Source organism: Crocodylus porosus, unplaced genomic scaffold (genome assembly GCF_001723895.1).
Source record: "Crocodylus porosus isolate Cpor-Errol unplaced genomic scaffold, CroPor_comp1, whole genome shotgun sequence".
Lineage (NCBI taxonomy): Eukaryota > Metazoa > Chordata > Crocodylia > Crocodylidae > Crocodylus > Crocodylus porosus.
Genome location: NW_017728886.1, coordinates 245,215,395 through 245,229,686, shown reverse-complemented (window position 1 = coordinate 245,229,686; position 14,292 = coordinate 245,215,395).

Below are 14,292 nucleotides of genomic sequence, written 5' to 3'. Positions count from 1 at the left end.
ATCTCATCACATTCCCCCTGCCCCTCCCCCCCATCACAGGTGTCCTCTTTTTTGGGCCTGGAAATATGGTAACCCTATGTGACACTTTGTCCTTACCTAGCTAGAGATGCACACATATTTCTTTGGTTGATTCATTAAAACTTTTTTGGGGAATAATCACATTAGGTCCTTGATAAATTATAAAGCCAATAACTTTAAGATGTTGAAGGAAATAGTTCTAACATTTGTCTCTTTCCCCAAAAAACAAAATCAATCTACAATTAAATTTATATGCAACTGTTTACATTATCACACTTTGACTATACTAAAGTAATTCGTCAATCTAGTTAGACTAAAAATTAGTTAATTTACAGCAGGCTCCATTGAATACTCCTAGTGCAGACGTATTACATATTTTTAACAGGATATTAGACTGTGTAATATATATGATATTAGAACAGTTCTCTCCAAACTGTGTCTTGGAAACTATACCTTTCTATTTAAGTATGTAATATATCTTTACCCATACTTAAAAAGAGACTTCTTCTGTGCCCAGTGGTTAGAGAGCTAGCTAGAGAATGCCTGCTTAAGGCAGCAGCTTACTGTCTTAGAGAAACCCTCTGTTACAAGCTGGCTTTCAGTTAGCAGCATGAATATGCACACATGTATGGTGTGGCTGATATTCTCTAAATAATCATGCATGTTTACTTTACCATAAATTGTGTGTGTCCATGCCCTACATCAGGGTATGGTGCATCATTATACATGTAGAATGCATTGTTACTGAGCCAAGTGCATGCTTCTTGTACACTGGGGGATATGTACAAATACTGTCTCACTATGTGAGGATTTTTTGCATGGTAATTCTTTAAAATGTTTGGGAGTCTTTTTGGAGTAATTTTTTCTTAAAATACTCATTTGCTGTGGTGCCTACATACATGACAACAGGTAAGCAGCTGGTACGCTGAGACCACAGGCCATCCTGCTAAGCAACATAATTTGGTGGCATTTCCTTGTTCTCCTTAGCCTATATGGGTGCTTATGTCTATGCAGCAAGGCTGATCTGACATGCTGTAATTTTGGCACATTGGAACAGACTCAAATAATCAAGTTTGTTGGAGTGTGGTAATCACTGTGCTCTAGCAGACTCCAGTGTCATAAGTATCAGCATCCCTGCACTGAAACATAGTGTTGGGGACACTTTAAAGCTTGTTTGACAAACTTTAGTTAAAGCGCTGTTGTCACCATGTTTCAGAGCAGGGACACTGATACATGAGATGCTCGGGGAGCTTTAATTAGAGTGGCTGTGGAGCAACTCTAATCAAAGTCCCACCCCCGCTCCTCCCACTCCTGGTGCACATGTATAAATGCCCTATGTCTTTTTGTCTAATATCTAGGTTGCAAACCTGTTGGGCCAGGGTATACACGTTGGCCTATATTTTTAGGGTATTTAGCACGATGTGTCTGAGTCCTTTAATCACTACCTCGGCACAAGTAATAACCAGTAATGGCTACATTTACTGAATGCATATATTCAAGAGGCCAAATTATCCTGTCTTATAGATCGTAACCTTGCCTAGCACATGACCCAAATAAGACATGCAGCTTTATCCTTTTTGCCACATTCTTGCTTCCAAAAATGCCTGTTCCAGAATCAGGGCATGGCTTCTTTATGGAGAGGCTGTCTTGCAAAGTGACTACTAGTTTCTTTCTCAGTTAGCAAGCTGAGGGTAGCTGTGAATGGATTAACACTGGACCCCATCCCTCCAGGTTTAAGTGACCTCTTGTAGCTTTCTGTGGAGCTACTATGGAACCTCAAAACCCACATTTAATATTTTGATGCACAAATGTTTTCAACGTCATACTTTCTTTGAAAACACAATACATATACATAGGGATAAAAAAATCACCCATTTCTTGCATAGTAAAAGGTCATTCAAATGGTTTTGGTAAAACCAAATATGGTTTTATAGTCCTGAGCCGCTAACAGGTTGTACTGAATGGAAAATTCAATAGTTAGAAATATCTTGAAGTTTCGTGTATGCTGATTGGGGGGGGCGGGGAATCAACATTATTTTATCAAATTCTATTAAATACATCAATTTGTTTCAGTACAACAGTATTTTATTGAAAACTATATTGATGTTTAAGGTATTCAAAAATATTTCAATTAAAAAGCAGTTTTAAAAATTACAGCTTCACAAAATAGAAAAGTTTGATTCACCTTGAGGCTGATAAAACAAAACAACTTAAGACTTTATTTTATTAGAAATGGTTTCCCATATTTTATTTTGTTTTATTTTATTTTTCTATGTATGTTTGGTAGAATTCTTTGGGACACAAGTTCTGCCACAGTCCAACCTGAAACAGGGATTTTTAGGGTCATGATTTTGGAGAAGAGCATCTAATTCTTCCTAAATCTCTTTTGTGGATTTATCTCTGAGTCTAAGAATCCTTCAGCAGAGTAGTTACTGACTCTGCAGCCTTTAGTAAGTCCCTCTTCTTCTGGACAAAAGCAGAGAGAGCTTAGTGCTAACTGCTATTTAGCGTCAGGAATCATTTAATTCTTCCCCAACTTCAGAAGTAACACGTACCTGTTCTGAAATACTTAAGCAAAAGGAATAGCTTAAATAAAAAAAAAACAACCAGGGCAAATCCACATGAGTGTGGACATTGGGTTTCCTGGGGACAATTAGCAGTGGCACACCTTCCATGGCTCTGCTTTTGAGCATTGCACATTGCTTGTGGCTGTGCATCTCCACTTTTTTTTCATGTTTATCCAGGGGTCAAAAAAAAAAAAAATACCTGCAGAAAAAAATGTACAGCAGCACACACATTGGCAGCACTCCCTTGCAGCACAGAGAACATCTGATTTGTGCGGTATGGGGCATTGCAGATGAGTTTGCAGTGCCTGCACATCAGGATGTGGCCCCATTGTTTAATGTCACTGCTGCCACCTCTCACCATGTGGACAGAGAGAGCCTACAGAGCACACTGATTATATGTGCATAGGGCTCCCTGTCTGTGCAGCATCAGCACTGCATGCTTTCTGCTCTTCAGGGCCCCAGAATTCAGATGTCTGTTCAAGCATCTCTGGGTAAGTTTTTCTACCAGAAGAACAAACCGAGGAGAATTCTCCCAGGTCATGTGAATGTGAGTTTGCTGCCTGTGTTAGCGCCACACATGGACTATATTGGAAAAAAAATAATGTGATTGCCATCAGACTGGTGCTGGTTATGTGTCTAAACTCTTTTTTTATAGTACACAACCAGTTCCACTGACTGCAGTCACACCATATTCCTTTGAGTGGAGCACATGTGGAGCGGATGTGCTGTGATTCACTGCAATACTTCTAGTAGAGTTAGGAGGCAATGTAGATATCTGGCAACTCATGGCCAGATCCTTGTACCCATACTGAGCTCACAGTTGGATTGAGACCCAGTGAAGATAAGGCCTATTTATTTCTCACAACAAAAATAAGGACAATTCCCATTGCTTTTTGACAGTTGTTCTTGAACAGAGCTCACTCCCTTTGACAGTGGGTAGTGATGAAACAACTTTTTCTACTTTAAAAAAGTTTCTGAATAGCACAGCCCTTTCTTTAAAATTCTGTACTACATGGGGAACATGTTTGAATTGCAGGAGATATCTGAACTGAAAAAGTATTGCTGAATAACATTTAGTTAATGTTCCAGCAAGTGATATGCTTATTACCACAGTCAGCTTGCTGGGGGATCTTTTAAAAACAAGATTGTGAACTTCATTTTCTGGTGGGCACTTTTTTCCTTTGATTTGTATAACCCCTAAATGTGAATGCATCATAAGTAATTTACTGGCCATGCATGAACCGGCTACGTGAGAAAAACAGTAACTACTCTGTTTCTTGTAGCTGTGTTCAAGCCAATGCAACTCTTTGTGCTATTAGGGATTAAAACTTCTCTATTTTGTGCTACAATGTTCACAGAAAAACTTGGCATGCACACGAATGTTCTTTATCATCTATATTGCTGGGAGAACGAATGGCTTTCATTTACTGTACACTATTGCTGGAATTAAAACAGCTGGACCTGGGGTTTTGAAAGGAAGGGGAAATGTTCACAATATTAATGCTAAAATTGTAATCTTTGCAGGCTGAATAAGCATGGAACGCAGATACTTTTTGAGTTTTTCAGTGGCATTTGAAAATGGGGGGAAAAAAAATCTTCCTTTTTTCTAGCTAGCCTCATCTGGCAGGTTCTTGGCATTATTGATTTATTCTTTTTCTAATCTTTTCCCATAAAGCTTAGAATCATTGTCTGTAGTCCTGAGGTGTATAGAATGAGAAAGGGCTATGAGAGACTGAACTGCATCAATTATTGTACTGTGTGAGAATTTTTTTTTCCATTTTTACCACCTTTTCTTGTGAAATTATGATGCCTCTTTCAAAATTATTTGTAGGGTTCTTTTTTACTGTAGTGTAAGGCAGGGCACAAACCAACAAACTTCTGTCTCTGTCTGTCTGTCTCTTTCTTTCTTTCTTTCTTTTTTTAAGTAAAATTTAAGGAATATGCTGCTGCAAAGGTTAGGTAGAGGGATTCTTTTTCTTCCTCAAAGGGATGTTATGAGACTAATATAATATTTGTCAAGTATTTGAGTTTCTGATATTAAAATAAGTGCAAATTATTAAATAGCAGAATTGCAACTACAAAAACTCCATATATATTTGCTCTCTTGAGCCCAGTCCTGACAAGATTTAAGCTTTTGTTTAATTTTATAGTCTACTGTTGACTACTGAAAGGCTACGCTTCTGTTTCCTTCTAGTAAATGACAGTATTTACACGAGACTTCCAAATGCAGGATCAGACTGGTAACATGTGAAGCTGAAAATGCATGCAAACCTTTGCTGGATTAGGGCCTTTGGATAATACAAACAGAGCTCAAATACCACTTTAATTTATCTTAACTCAGATTTGTTTTTACTTTTCTTAGCCCTGCATACAACATCTCATCAGACACATTCTTCTGTTGCATGTGTATCCCCAAATCAACAGCATTCATGTTCTATTATATATTCTGGAGTGACTGTCCATATAACCATAAAATTCAGCATGAAATAGTATTAGCATTCTGGGATTCAGTTTGCAGCAAGAATATTTGAGAGACAAATTAGTCAAGTCCATTCCTTTCTTACTATTAATTTAGAAGAGATATTGGATAAATAACAGATTTCATATATATGGAGTTGGAAGACAGAAATGAGAAAATTGTTTCACATTACAGAGTTTGTAAAAGATGCCTTGTTACTGACAATAGTAGAAGTCTGAACTGGCAAAAACTGTTGATGCAGGAATGGAAGTAAAGAAGGAATAGATGGAGAGAGTTTGAGGAGGCTGATAATGACACTCCAAGGGCCCATCTAGACATTCAGGTGAAGGCATGATAGGATTTGATATGTGATCCACACAATTGCACTTCCTGGCATTGACCCTTCATCTGTTACAGAGTTAAGCAGGAGAGAAGGAACTTTTACACTGAGCCAGCCTATTTTTCAATTATAAAAAAAAAATGCGCATTTGAAAACCTGATCTGCACATCCTATTATCTAAATTGCAAGGTGTTACTGTATTTGCATTTTTTTGGAAATTTAGGCCCAAATATCTTCAATGATATCAAAGAAAACCTGACAGTTATTCTCCTTATATAAAAGTTTTCCCTCCCTTTGTTCCATTGTGATATTCTTCCTTTTAATATCCAGCTTAATCATGTATGCACTTGAAGTTAATGCATCATGGTTCCCAGCATTTTTTTTAATCTTTCAAAGCCAGTAAATCCACTTTGTTCCCAGAAAGCATGTCACCTCTGGATTTTTAAGCTGCCATACTGTATGCCAGGGTGCATTTTAATTCCCCTAGGCCATTCATCATTACTCAGAATTGACCTGCTTAAATTATTTAGCGAACCACAAAGCTTTTTAATTTTTCCCCACTAGATATAATTTATCAGGATATTTTCTCACGTCCTTGTCCAGCCTGAATCATACTTTATTAAACTTTGTCTTTGGCTCCCTTGGCATGTTGGCATCTTCTATTGTTGTAAATTAAAGAAAATAATAATCACAAAGGTAACTACATGGGGTAGATGAATAGATCGCTATATTTAAAGGCAATTAATACCTTTATCTCCCTAAATGGACTGCTTATGCTATCCTGTTCAGTCTGTTGAATTCTTGATCTATAAATGAGCCACCATTGAAGACTGAAAACTCAAAATATTAAATGAAAAGAGCAAACAATTTCTGTAGGGAAGGAATGCCTAAGGCAGTAGACTGCTTCTTTTCATAACTTAATGCCTTGAAAAATATGTTGTGTGGGAAAACTCAGTATTTTTCCCCCTCATACTATTCATTCAGCCTTCTGGGCAAATATATAAATGTGTAAGGGGTATAACATAATTATAACTTTTTTAGTAAGCTTTTAAAGATATTTTCAGATTCACTCTGCAAAGGAAATAGGGGAGGATTTCAGAAACACTCAATGTTATACTAATTTTGTTCATCCTGTTGACTACAATGGAGATATATTGGGATCAGTACCAAATAGTGTTTTTAAATTTCTATCCTTTGCTTTTTAATAACACTTATCATTTTATATAGCATTTCAGCACCAGGTTGTACATAGAGAAAAAAAGACCAGAATTTCTGGGATGTTAATTATTTTGATAGTGCTATAGCAGTGAGTTGCATAGTGAGCTAGCTATCCCAGTCCTGCCCACATGCACACATAGGAAGATGAAACAAATTCAGACCCTGGAGTAGAGCTTATTTTTGTTGAAGATTTGATCCTGAAAAAGCTGTTATCTTTGTAGGCAGTGTGTAAATACTTAACATGGAATGTGAATCAGAATGAGAGCGAACGTAGTGTGAAAGAAATGTCAGTAACTTCTGAATATATGGCAACATTTGTTTGGGGCTTTTTTTTACTTTCTCTTGTCATTTTGTTAATTATGGTATTATATTCCTAGACTTTTAAAGACCAAAATAGGTTATTATGGTCTTACCATCTGTGGGTGTGTCTACACGTGCATTTATGCTGGCTTAAATACACTGTACAGTGAGTTACTGTGCAGTAAGTGGGAATAGGCCGATGTCTACATGTACAGGCATTAAAACTCATTAATGCTCTGTGTGTGGATTGATTTGGGACTAAAGTTAGTTCCTAGTCAATCCATGCATACACAGTGTTACTGCACAGTAACTAATTGGGTGTAAAAATTTGATCAATTTTACGCTCAAGCTGGCATAAGTCACCATATTTACTGCACAGTATGGGCATGCATGTGTAGACATACGCCCATACTGTGCAGTAATTTCAGTTATTGTGTAGTAGATGTGCATGTGTAGATACACCCTGTATATAGCAATTAGTATTGCCCAGATTCTTCTGAATTGAGCCCAGTTGCTTGTTTTGGATACCTTACTGAAAGACATGCTAGATTTGAGGATTTTGAGATGGAGGGTCCACAACTTCTCTTGGATGCTTATTTTAATGGTTAATCCATTTTATTGTTTTAAAAAAATGTTCATTATCTCTAATTTAAATATGTTTAATTTCAGGCTCTAGCCTTTTTTCCTGCTAAAATAACAGGAAAACACATAAAAGGTCCTTTGGCACCCTACATTCTTTGTGCAGATACCAATGAAGTAATAAAATCAATATGTTTAATCCATAAAAGTGGAGAGAGATTAATTCTATAAGTTTCTCACAGTAGGACATTTTTTCTAGCTACTCTTTCTTGAAACATCTGATATTTCTTTAAGGGTTTTTTTATTTTTTTCCTGTGGCTAGCTGAATTTTGTGGTGATGTCATTTTTTAAGGAAGTCTCAAATAATTAACTATTTCAGTCCTCACCTAAGAAAAATAGATTCTTTAAGTATCAATTTTAATGTGAAGTTCTTCTTGTCCCGGTGCCCCCCTGGCCTGCAGTGCTAACATCAGTGGATGTTGGAAATATACAGTGATTCTTTCTACTAAAATTGATCGGTACATGTCAAGAGATTGGTGATTGGGCAATTGGAAAGAAATGAAAGAAGTTGTATTTAGTAGGAGCAAAATTTTTAAAACTATCTTAGACCAAATTTTTTTTAAGTGCCTAAAGAGGAGAACAGCATGTATGCACTCTTAAGAATCCCAGTATGTGTGCATTTGTTTGGTTTATTTTTATTCTCCCTCAGTAAGTATTCCTCTCTCAAAAATCTTGCTTCAAATGATAAAGGAGACTTCATTCAATTTCTCAGTATAGTAGGCATTTAAGCACCTCTGCACTTAAGGGGTTAAGCTCCAAAGAATCTAAATTGAGAGCTGAAAGTACCTAAATGACTCTTGAACATTTTACTCTGGTGTCTGAAATAAGAACAGAGCACCAGGAAGCCCTAATCCCAGCTGGGACATGTATCAAACATTTGTTAATTTAGGGTAAAAAGCTTTTTTGAAAGAAGCCAAAATCTTAGTGAAAGTAGTTCAAATTTAAGCTCATAGACCATTTAACTGGTGGTGCCCAGTATATCATGAAACATACCAAGTGCTATATGAACCCTCTGGAAAGTGATTGTGGGCTAATAGGCAGTGTTTGCATTATATGGTTGGCACTGATAGCTGGGGACTAAACTTAGTAGCTCTCTGGTAAGCCTGTTTTCTTATGACTGCAAAATGATTTGAAGATAAAAAAACTGTAAAATCTCATCTAGATTATTTATTTAATACGTAAACTCTTTGAAAGCCTAGGAAGTATTGCTCTAATGATGAGAGTGAAGCATTCTGGGATGATTCAGGCCTTGATTTCCTCCCCACCCTCTCCTCCCTGCTACTGCAGCAAAGATGCTTGAACTTGTACCAACATAAGTTAGATTGGATATCAGGATAAACTTCTTCACTATTAGAATAGTAAGGCAGTGGAATAGACTGCCTAGGAAATTTGTAGACTGTCTGTCACTAGAGGTGTTTAAGAAAAGGTTGGACACCCACTGGCTGGGGATAATTTAAGCATAGCTATGCCTATGTTCTACTATGAGTATTTCCTATGCTTCTGAGCTTTGCCAGGTATCATTTCTCCCTTCCCCCTGCCCTTTCTGATGCATGAATCAGGGCTTTTTAAAGTCTTCCTCAGAGGCATTGGTTGTAGCCAAGGCTGGAGATTTTGACTGGAGTGTGCCAGTGCTCCTAGTGGGACCAAAGCCCCAAAACCAGTTTCTGGCTAGAGGGTCTTCCCACTATACTCAGGGTCAGACATATCACAATATTTGTAATCAGGAAGGAATTTTACTGTATGAACAGTTTTTACCTTCCTCTCTAGGAGGGGGAATAGCCCTCTCCCTGGAATCTCCTGTGCATATATTGACAACCTTTTATATTTTCAACCATGGCCATTGGCTACCATGGTCCCCTCCTTTACCTGTGGCAGGTTAGGGTGTTACATCTGTGTTGTGTCAGGGTTAAAGGTAGTCTATAGTGTTTACATTATGGATTATATAGGATGGTTTGGATAGGGATGATCCTGTTTTCAGAAGGGGTTTGGAGTAGATAACATCTGGAGGTTCTTTCCAGCCCTACTTCTTTATCGCTCTATAATTCAAACTCCTGTAACTCCCAAGTGTTACAGTCATGAGCTGTAAAGACTAGTATTGGGACTGGACTTTTTCTGTTGAATTCATGGGAGTTGGATGGAGTTTTCGTCATAAATGAGGAAAGGAAGGAAGGAGAGCAAAGTAAACTTCAGAAAAGTAAACTTCAACTCGCTTAGGGAACTCATGGGCAGGATTCCCTGGGAAGCCAGTCTGAGGTGCAGAGGAGTCTAGGAGAGCTGGTTTTACTTTAAAGAAGCCTTATTGAGAGTGTAGGAACAAGCTGAGACTTGGACAAACAATGAGGGAGGAATATAAGAGTATTGCTTTGGCATGCAGGGATGAAGCCCTGGGAAGGCCAAACCACAATTGGAGTTGCAACTAGCAAGAGATGTGAAGGGTAACAAGAAGGGTTTCTACAAGTGTGTCAGTAACAAGAGGAGGTTCAGAGAAAGTGGGGGTCCCTTATTGAATGAGGAGAGGCAATTTAGTGACAAAGGATGCAGAAAAGGCTGAAGTACTCAATGCCTTTTTCACCTCAGTCTTCACAGGCAAGGTCAGTACCCAGACTACTGCACCAGACCACCGTTTCAGGAGAAGTGAGTAGCCAACAGTGGTGAAAGAACATGTTAGGGATTATTTAGCAAAACTGAACATATACACATCCATGGGGTTGGATTGGATGTACCCAAGGCTGCTGAGGGTGTTGGTTTGGTGTGATTGCAAACCACTGGCAATCATCTGTGAAAAATTACATCGGTCAGGAGAGGTCCTGAGTGATTGGAAAAGGGCTACTGCAGTGCCCATATTTAAGAAAGGGAAGAAAGATGATCCAGGGAACTACAGACTGGTCGGCCTCACCTCAGTCACTGGAAAAATCACGGAGCAACTCCTCAAGAAATCAATTTCTAAGCACTTGAAGGAAAAGGTCATTACTGATTAGGAACAGTCAGTATGAATGTACCAAGGGCAAGTCATGCCTAACCAATCTGATTGCCTTTTATGATGAGATGACTGGCTTTGTGAATGTGGGGAGGCCAGTGGATGTGGTTTGCCTTTACTTCTTCAGCAGGTCTTTTTGATACTATCTCCCACAGCATTCTCACAGGCAAGCTAAGGAAGTGCTGATTGGATGAATGCACTGTAAGGTAGATAGAAAGCTGGCTATATCATTGGGCTCAGAAGGTAGTAGTCAATAGCTTGATGTCTAGTTGGCAGCCAGTATCAAGTGGAGTGCTCCAGAGTTTGGTCCTGGGGCTGTATTTGTTCAATAACTTCATCAATGACCTGGATGATAGCATGGCGTGTGCTCTCAGCATGTTTGGGTGCACTCTATGCCACTCTTACTACTTGGCCAGATGACACCATGCTGGGGGGAGTAGTAGATATGCTGGAGGGTAGGGCAAGGATTCAGAGTGACATGGAAAGATTGGACCATGAGAAATCTCATGAGGTTCAATAAGGACAAGTGCAAAGTCCTGCACTTAAGATGGAACAATCCCATGCAGCAGTACAGGCTTGGGACTGACTGGCTAGGCAGCAGCTCTAGAGAAAAGGACCTGGGGATTACAGTGGGCAATAAGCAAAGCCTTGTTGTGAAGAAGGCTAACACCATACTGGACTCTCTTAGTAGGTGTATTGCCAGTAGGTAAAGGGAAGTTATTATTCCCCTCTGCTTCAGATGTAGCCTCAACAGTGCTGAACTGTGTCCAGTTTTGGGCCCCCCACTACAGAAAGGATATCAACAAATTGGAGAGAGTGCAGCAGGGGGCAGTTAAAATGATTAGGGGGCCGGGGCACATGACTTATGATTATGAGGAGAGGGTAATGGAACCAGACTTATTTAGTCCAGAGCAGAGAATACTGAAAAGGGACTTAAGAGCAGCCTTCAGCTACCTGAGTGGGTTCCAGAGATGAGGAAGCTAGACCGTTCTCAGTGGTGGCAGATGACAGAAAAAGGAGCAATGGTCTCAAGTTACAGAAGGGAAGTTTACATTAGATATTAGGAAGAACCTTCTCAGTAGTAGGATAGTAAAATACTGAAACAGGTTATCCAGAAAGTTTGTGGAGTCTCCATCCTTGGCTAGACAAAGCCTTGGCTGGGATGATTAGTTGGGGATAGTTCCGTTTTGAGTAGGGGGTTGGACAAAATGACCTTCTGAACAATCTTCCAACCCTAACTTTCTATAGTTCTATGACTCTATGGTAACTTATTATAACAGGCTGTGGTGGGGAGGTAGAATCTTAAATGAGCACAGCTATGTCAGGGGCCAGAGACTAGGAACAGGGGGCGTAATTAGAGTTACTGTAACAGGACAAGTGTGACTACTTATTCAAGTATTAGTGAAACCAGTTAACCAGGATTCCTTGTAGAAAGGTCCTGACAAAAGCTGGCTTCTTTTTTTCCCTGTAAGTGTGTGTATATGTGTGTGTTACTTTATCCATGCAAGCCTAATCAAAGCAGTGCTGCAAATTGTGTATAGGCAATAGCCCACATTTATAAGAACTCCAATGTTGCAATTGCTGGTTGAGACAAACTTGTGTTAGCAGTTAGATAGAGGTTTAAAAAGAGGGTCCCAAATGTGGCCCCTCCAGTTCAGGTTTGAGCACAGTTGAGATGACACGCAATTGGTTCTGCTTGCTTTCTTGAAGACAAATAAGGCCATTCAGTTATTGGGGCTGTTAGTCTGGACCTCTTAAAACAGAATATTTGTACTTACCTTTTGTTTTTCTTTTTCCTTAATCTTCCTCTCATGCCTTTCCCATTACTATTTGGCCAATGCAGCAAGCAGTGGCCAGAACCAATTTATCTCTCCATTTATTTAGGCAAATCTCATCCATAATAGTCTCCAAATATTTCTCCAAAATATTTAGGCAGCTTTAGAAAGGATGGAACTACCTGGTATTGGCCCAAATTTGTGTTTTAAAAAAATGACCATGCCAAAATCAGAATGTTGCAGAGCAGCCTGGAAGCTGAAGTTCTATAAGCACTGGGGATTGTGTGTGTTACGGGGAGCTAGGACTTTAATTTTTGGCATAACCTTAAGTGGAGTTTTTGCAGATACTTTAACGCCAAATCATGACCTGCAACTTAGTTTGGCAATTGTTTGTTTTTAGAAGCAAAATAAGTGGATGAATATCTCACTCCCCTCCCCACCATGCCCTTGTATTCAGAAGGAATTAGAAAGACTTTTATTGTAAATGTGAGGTTAAAAATCAAGAGAGAAATGAAAAACATGGAAAATTCTATTTCTCCTCCCATTGCTGTTAAGACATTCTGAAATGACTCTTCTAGATGTAGACCAGAGCAGAAAAAGAATGTGCAGAGGCTATGTCAGTTACAGCACCAGAACAAGCAGGAAGTGTGATTCCTAATGCAGTATGTGCTGCATCATATTCTTACCTTCTCCCTCACAGAATTGCCTATTAATCTTTCTGTCTTTTAAATAAAAAGGTTCTTCACATTCCACTGATCCTCCTCCCAGCTCTAGTTTATGAGCCAGCTATATGTCCTAGTGCCTTGCCATGTGTGCAGCTGCATTACAGAAAGTACCCAAATTACCTGCTAAGGTCAATGACATAGTTAATTTCTTCCTACTTCAGGAATGCATCAAGGGCCAGCTTCATTAAGTGAGTCAGGCTTTACTCCTGTGCAAATGCAACTTGTAAGAGTCGAAGAAATTTTGGTGAAAGAAAAATACATTGACATGCAATAGGAACAGAAAAAAGAGGTGCAGTTCTCTAAGAGCCACATGTGAGTCATGATTTCTATGTAGTAACAAAAAGCCAGATCCAATCCTATGTTTAAGCTTTCCAGTGCCTAAAATGTAGGCACTTTGCCTCAGAACTTTGACCAGGTTTAGGCACTTAGGATGCCTATGTCATCTACAGGAAAATTTGACTGTTACTCAGCGATTTTAAAATGGACAGAGTTTAGGTGTCTACGTGCTCAGTACAGAGGCTAGGGAGATGGTAGACACCTTGAAATGGTGATTCAGAAACCTGGAGCCACTTGAAGGCAGCCAGGAAGAAACATGAAGCATGGGTGCATCTGCAGTTTCAGAGGTGAGACTTCATATTAGATGCTTCTGTTAACTTGAGATCCACTTCACCCAGATCCATTCCTGAGGTACATATGCTTAGTGATGTTCCCCACCATTTGTCCAATGGCCTAGCAGATAGAGCACTTGTCCAGGAAGCTGGAGAATTGGGTCCCAGATCTCTATCTCACCCCAAGGGGATTTGAATTTGTTTCTTCTACTTCTCAGGAAAAATGTCCTAGTCACCAGGCTACAAAATAGGATAGATGAGTGCACTATTCACTCCTTACTTTGAAGACAAATCACTGAGCAACTAATTGTGCATGAGTCATGGCAGGGCTATCCAGCTGGTAGCCCATGGGGCTAATGAAACCACTAACAGATTAATATGCAGTGCTCAGGCCTTCATCTGGCTGTCACTATTGCTTCAAGGAATTTGTCTGCTGCCCTTACAGCTGCAGAGTGAAGCACTGGGCTCTGTGCAGCTCTGTAGCAAGCCCTGTAGGCAGCCTGGCAGCATCCTGGGAAGGCAGACTTCACCCAAGAAAAGCAGCAAGCCTTATCTTCCCCACCTCCTACCCCCACAGAGTCTTCATGCCTGCCTACCTGAGCTGTACAGGGGCCGGTGCTTCCCTCCATGGCTGCAGTGCCCCCTGGAACTGCCCAAGTCAGGTGTT